The sequence below is a fragment of the Branchiostoma belcheri genome, unplaced genomic scaffold, assembly GCF_001625305.1.
Source record: "Branchiostoma belcheri isolate BF01 breed outbred unplaced genomic scaffold, Haploidv18h27 scaffold148, whole genome shotgun sequence".
In the NCBI taxonomy this organism is placed as follows: Eukaryota; Metazoa; Chordata; class Leptocardii; order Amphioxiformes; family Branchiostomatidae; genus Branchiostoma; species Branchiostoma belcheri.
In genome coordinates this window covers 65,468-71,424 of record NW_017802913.1, presented here as the reverse complement: position 1 = coordinate 71,424, position 5,957 = coordinate 65,468, and the positions used below count along the sequence as shown (strand labels likewise).

The 5,957-nt window shown below is 45.2% G+C and overlaps 1 protein-coding gene across 2 annotated transcripts in view; it reads right to left on the bottom strand.

Annotated features, from left to right (window-relative positions):
- Positions 1 to 5,957, bottom strand: part of LOC109465114 (dynein assembly factor with WDR repeat domains 1-like) — a 38,135-nt gene that overhangs the window by 10,672 nt on the left and 21,506 nt on the right. The gene's annotated exons all lie outside the window — the stretch shown is intronic.

Sequence of the window (5,957 nt, the reverse complement as noted above, 5' to 3'; positions counted from 1 at the left end):
ATTTAATTTTTTTATCTCCCGGCTTCTATACTTAGTTTGTGACAGTCAATTCTGAGTTTTGTAATTGCATTATGTACAATGTCATGTACATCAATATATATGAGATGCTCATAAGCGGTCCATGTGGCCTTGCACAGAGCAAACTCATTTTAAACTAGAGAGGCCGACATTTGCTTGGGAGCAAATACAGCATATTTCAGTCCATCTCCCTCCCACGCAAAATTGGACTATTCCAAACTTACCCCAGTGTAAAACTGGCAAAGGTTCTCAAATAAATGAATTATATAGTAGCTATGTAATTGAGAACAAAGATGAAAGAACAAGCACATTGAATCTCGAAAGCTTTACTAATCTTATTACAGGTATGCAAAATTAATACTAACAATGATGTTATTTGATACATTTTGAAGATCTTAGGCACATAAAATTGAATGTGTGGGTCATTACGCACGACTTACGTGCAATGTAACCCACAATGGAACATGTGTTCCATGGCCAACAGCAGATAGAACGGGCCATTCTTCAGATAGAACATGGAACGGCTATAGCACTTTTGGCCCTTTTTTTGCTGAAAATAGCCATTTAAGTCACCCAAATGAGTCATTTGGAAGTGGTGCAGGGTTCTAGCTAGCGCTAAGTAGCGTCGGGGCCCACGACGCTAAAATTTTGACCCGCTACGCCAATTTTCTCCCGCTACGCTAATTTTCAATACAACGTAGCGGCATTGTGACTGCATTTCTTTGTTCAAGAATGCCATATCAAATGTGAAAAATGTTTTTTTTAGCGAAGTAACGCACATGGCGGCCCTCCCAGGAGAAAGGGGGGGCGGGCCTAGGCAGGGCCTTGGCTCTTTACAACTTGTGTTGCCGCCCTTCTGTGAGTGACAGCGGCAGTCTCTTGACGCCCAGACACTGGCGTCAGGGTGTCTAGCCCAGTCTGTAGAAGGGATGTCCCGCCCCCTTCACAGTGTCGGCTTTCCCTCTGGGACGCCATATATAGGCTGGCCTATTTAACAATTCCCTCACTGGGATGCCCAAACATCTTGGCTCCCGGTCCATCCGCCTTGTCGTGGTGGACTGGTTTCCTAGTCCTGGGGTAGGTACAACATTCCTACTCTGTAACCTCTAATGAGGGGGTGGAGATCGGGTAGTCGCTAAAGGATGGACACAACGCCGCTTCCCTGTCAGCGGGATATAAATTATAAATGAGGAGGTTTGGCTTCAGGTCAGCACCCTGTTCCTGTAAAAAGAAACCGCTACGAAAACAATCAGAATGAAAGTAGTTCGAAAGCAGCCAGGACAACAGTCGCCTCCAGATAGAGGCAGAAGGACGGACACCAGGGAAAGCCTCACTGAGGAAGCTGGTGACCTGAAGACGAGAGTCCTGTCTGCAAAATCCATCACCCGTATCGGATACTGGAATGTAAGAACTCTTTACCAAGCATCCAAACTAGCGCAAGTCATCAAGGAAATGGATGACAACAACATTGACATCTTAGGCCTTAGTGAAGTACGCTGGACAGATTCAGGCAAGTTCATGTCAGATGACAAGACCGTGCTATTCTCGGGCCGGCAAGATGGAATTCACCGAGATGGTGTAGCCCTCATCCTGGACAAGCCAGCCAGCTGTGCTCTGGAGGAGTGGTCACCCATCAACGAACGTCTCCTAACGGCAAGGTTCATAACTAACCATGCAAAGGTCACAGTAATACAGTGCTACGCCCCAACAAATGAACGAGAGGATGTGGATAAAGACGCATTCTATCATCAGCTCCAGGATGTAGTTGACAAGACCCCTCGCCATGACATCCTCCTTGTCATGGGAGATATGAACGCACAAATTGGGGGAGGTAGACAGGGATTTGAACACACATTAGGTCCGCATGCTTTTGGTAATCGCTCCAACAACGGGGATAGGTACATACAGTTCTGTGCACTGAATAATATGAGAATTGGCTCGTCACTTTTTAAGCACAAAGACATATATAAAGTAACATGGCTGTCAAACGACCACAAAACAAGGACACAGATCGACCATATAGCCATTGGGCCAAGATGGAGGACCAAGTGCCTACATGATGTCCGTGTCTACAGAGGACCGGATGTTGGCAGTAACCACTACCCCTCCATCGCAAAGTTGAAGATCAAGCTGAAAAGACAAAAGAAGAAGGCATCACTACCGAAGAGGTTCGACACCAGTAAGCTCAACGATCCTGCTGTAAGAGATCAGTTTGAGATGTCCCTGCGGAATAAGTTCTCTGCCTTAGCAGACCCGCCTCCAGGGTCAGCAGGCTTTTAGCTAGGATTTTTTTGTTGGGCGTCCATTTTTTGCATTGTATGCTATGCTCAGCAAAGATGCACGGTGCACAAGCTTTTTAGGGGGCTTTTTTTGAAAGTCAAAATGCTCTCAAACACTACTTTTTGCATTTTGAGTTACAAATTTTGAGGAATTTGATTTTTTTTCCTTCAGTAAACCATCATTTTTGTATTTATAGTAAGGCTGAAGGGAGGTATGTGTGCATGGCAGGGGTTGGGAGTGGAGAAAAACAGGGCGTCTTTAGGGTGTCCTACCAAAAAGTAGGGCGTCCAATTTCTTAGTATTTTCAGTACAGGGCGTCCAAAAGACACCCTGGACACCCCCTAGCTAAAAGCCTGAGGGTCAGAGGTATGGTGGGAAGAACTGAAGGAAGCGATCCTCAGCGGGGAGAGAAGTTCTGGGTTACAAGAAATCCCTCCGTGAAGCATGGATTAGTGATCATACATGGAAACTTATCAGCGAAAGGAAAACCCTCCATCAGAAGAGGAACAAATCTGACAACACTGCTGTCTACCACGAATATACGGAGAAGGACAGAGAGGTGAAGCGCAGTGCTCAAAGGGACAGACGAGCATGGATGGAAAACAAGGCAGACGAAGCAGAAAGAGCTGCGGCTCGGAACGACATGCGAACTGTCTACCAGATTGCCAAGAAGATCACCGGTGGCTCAAAGACGCACTCAGGCCCAATAAAGGCGAAGGACGGAACCCTACTGTCTAAGGGGGAGGACAAGCTTGCCAGATGGGCTTTAAGGAAGTCCTCAACCGCCCAAGCCCTACCTCAATAGCAACAGTCTTCGATGAGCCCATACATCCACTACCTGTTAAGACCGAGGACATTTCCGAAGTTGAAGTCCGGGAAGCCATCAGGACCCTGAAGAACAACAAGTCACCAGGCATGGATGGCATCACAGCAGAGATGCTGAAAGCTGGGGGTGACTGTGCTGTCAGATGGATGTCCCAGCTCTGCAACCAGGCCTGGAACACAGGGGAAGTGCCAGAGGACTGGAGGAATGGGTCAGTTGTGTGCATCCCAAAGAAGGGAAACCTGACTGAATGCGATAACTGGAGGGGAGTGACACTTCTTTCTATACCAGGGAAGGTGTATGCCACATGCCTCCTAAACCGCATGAGAGATGCAGTGGACAAGGTTCTCCGGGAGCAACAGGCTGGGTTTCGCCCAAAGAGATCCTGTGCTGAGCAGATCTTCACCCTGCGTCGGATCATTGAGAAATGTGCCGAACTCCAAACCCCCTTAGCCATCAGCTTCATTGATTTCTCCAAGGCATTTGACAGCATCCCTTCTTTATGGAATATTATGTATAGCTATGGACTACCAAGTAAACTCATCCATGCAATAAAACAGATATACCAAAACTCAAGGTGTTGTGTACGGACAGGTGAGGGATACAGCGGATGGTTCGAAGTTGTGAGTGGAGTCCGCCAGGGTTGTGTCCTGTCACCGATCCTCTTCTCCATGGCTATCGACTGGGTACTCAGGGAAGCAACAGAAGAGAGAGGGATACAGTGGGTTCAAGGGACAAAACTTGCCGACCTTGACTTTGCAGACGATATTGCTGCACTTGCGGACAACACCCGAGATCTCCAACCCCTGGTGAACAACATAGGCTCGTCGGCGGGCAGCATTGGGCTCAGCATTAGGCTACACCAATTTAATTTCTTGGTTAACGGATTTTTCTACAAAAATAATGGAGCGGGCGGGCGAAAAATAAATAAAAATAAAAACAGGCCTAGGCATCCTATTATGGCCCAAAATGGTACGATAGGAGCCATGAAGTCAACACACCAGGGTGGTTCAAAATTTTGACAATGAATTTTGAACTTTTAATGATACCACTGCATTGAAAGATGGAATGACTTTAACAAGAAGTATGAAAAGGACTGTTTTCAACTGTTCACGGCAAAATATGAGCATTTTGCAGTTGATTCTGAATTTTTATTTTTATTTGCAAATCAGAAAAAAATGAAGCGGCGAATCCGTTAACCAAGAAATTAAATTGGTGTGGCCTTAGTGCCAAAAAAACAAAGAACATGCTGATAGGGACACACCCTTCACCTGTAAGTGTGACCATCGACAACAACGAAGTGGAAGTAGTAGAGAACTTCACCTATCTTGGGAGCTCCATCAACAACCAAGGGGAGATGGATAAAGAGTTAGATTGTAGACTTGGAAAAGCCTCAGCTGCCTTCAACCAGCTTGGTAAGATCTGGAGGAGTAAGAAGCTCTCCACGAAGACAAAGATGAGGTTCTACAACAGTAACGTTCTCTCTACACTCTTATATGGTTGTGAAACCTGGCATATGAAAATCAGCCAAGAAAAGAGACTAGACACCTTTGACAGCAAATGCATCAGGAAGATCTTAGGCATTAGATGGGATGACTTTATACCCAACACGGATGTAAGAGCCAGAGCTAACCAACAACCATTGTCTTCCATCATCTGCAAGCGACGCTTGAGCTGGCTAGGCCATGCTACGAGACTTCCATCAGATAGACTAGCAAAACAAGTCTTGAACTGGGCCCCACAGGGTAAAAGACGCAGAGGTCGCCCCAAAATGAACTATAGACAAACAATTGAGAGGGACCTGCAAAACATAAATCTGAACTGGAAGGATGTAGGGAGACTGGCCGCTGACCGAACCTGCTGGACTGCTCTGATTGCCTCATGTGTCGGACGACACGGGAGCTCCTAAGTCTAAGTAAGTAAGTAAGTCTATTTAACAATTCCCACGCCACGATGTATGTAGCACAAATATGTTTCCTCCCCTGTTCAACAGATCTCTCCTTGTAACTCTGGACATAAACACCTTCCACTAAATTGCATTAATTCTATATCTTGCCAAGGTGAAAAAATACAAAGAGTTACTAAGTCACCAGCCTAATAATTAAAGTGCCTTACAGTTGGCCGCCCGTCCGAAATGGGGAAGGGCCTCTAAAGCCCACAGCGGCAAACTTGCGTTGGTTGAAAATTTGCCACTTTAGTAAACTAAACAAGGGAGTTCACCCCTTGGAACCGTTCATAGTTTAAACAAGTAAATACAAATTATTGCTCTCTTTTTTTGCCGTTTTTCTTTATCGGCGTTTCTGATCTTTGTGACACACGTGGGTTTTCCTGCCACATATGCGTCAGTGCTGGTGCCATGCCGATCTCATGCTCTTAGCTACTGTGCGATCTATGTCAACATACTGGGTGTGCCTGTAATCATATCAGCATCAAAGCTTGGCAATAACAACAAAGCTACGTGTTGAATCACGTCAAATGCCGGCCCAGGTTTGCAGAACAGAAATGGCACAAAGGAGATTAAAAGTGCCTCATAATGAGACACTATTAGCAGGCAAAACAGACGTATTTCTTATATTATTCATAGTTACTTTTTTTGCATGTAGAGTATTACAACTTTGGACACCAGATGCTATGTTTAACATTTAATTTATCTCAGAGTCTGTTCTTGGTTGTGTCTGATTTGGAGTATCTTCTGTATTTTGTGAAGATTCCAAGCTGCAAAAATATAAAAATTACTAAATCAAGGATACATTGTACATACCTTAGAAATGACATTTTTTCCCTTTGGGTATCCCTCAAATGGCTGCTTTTTAAGCTTAAATTTTTAAAAAGCTCC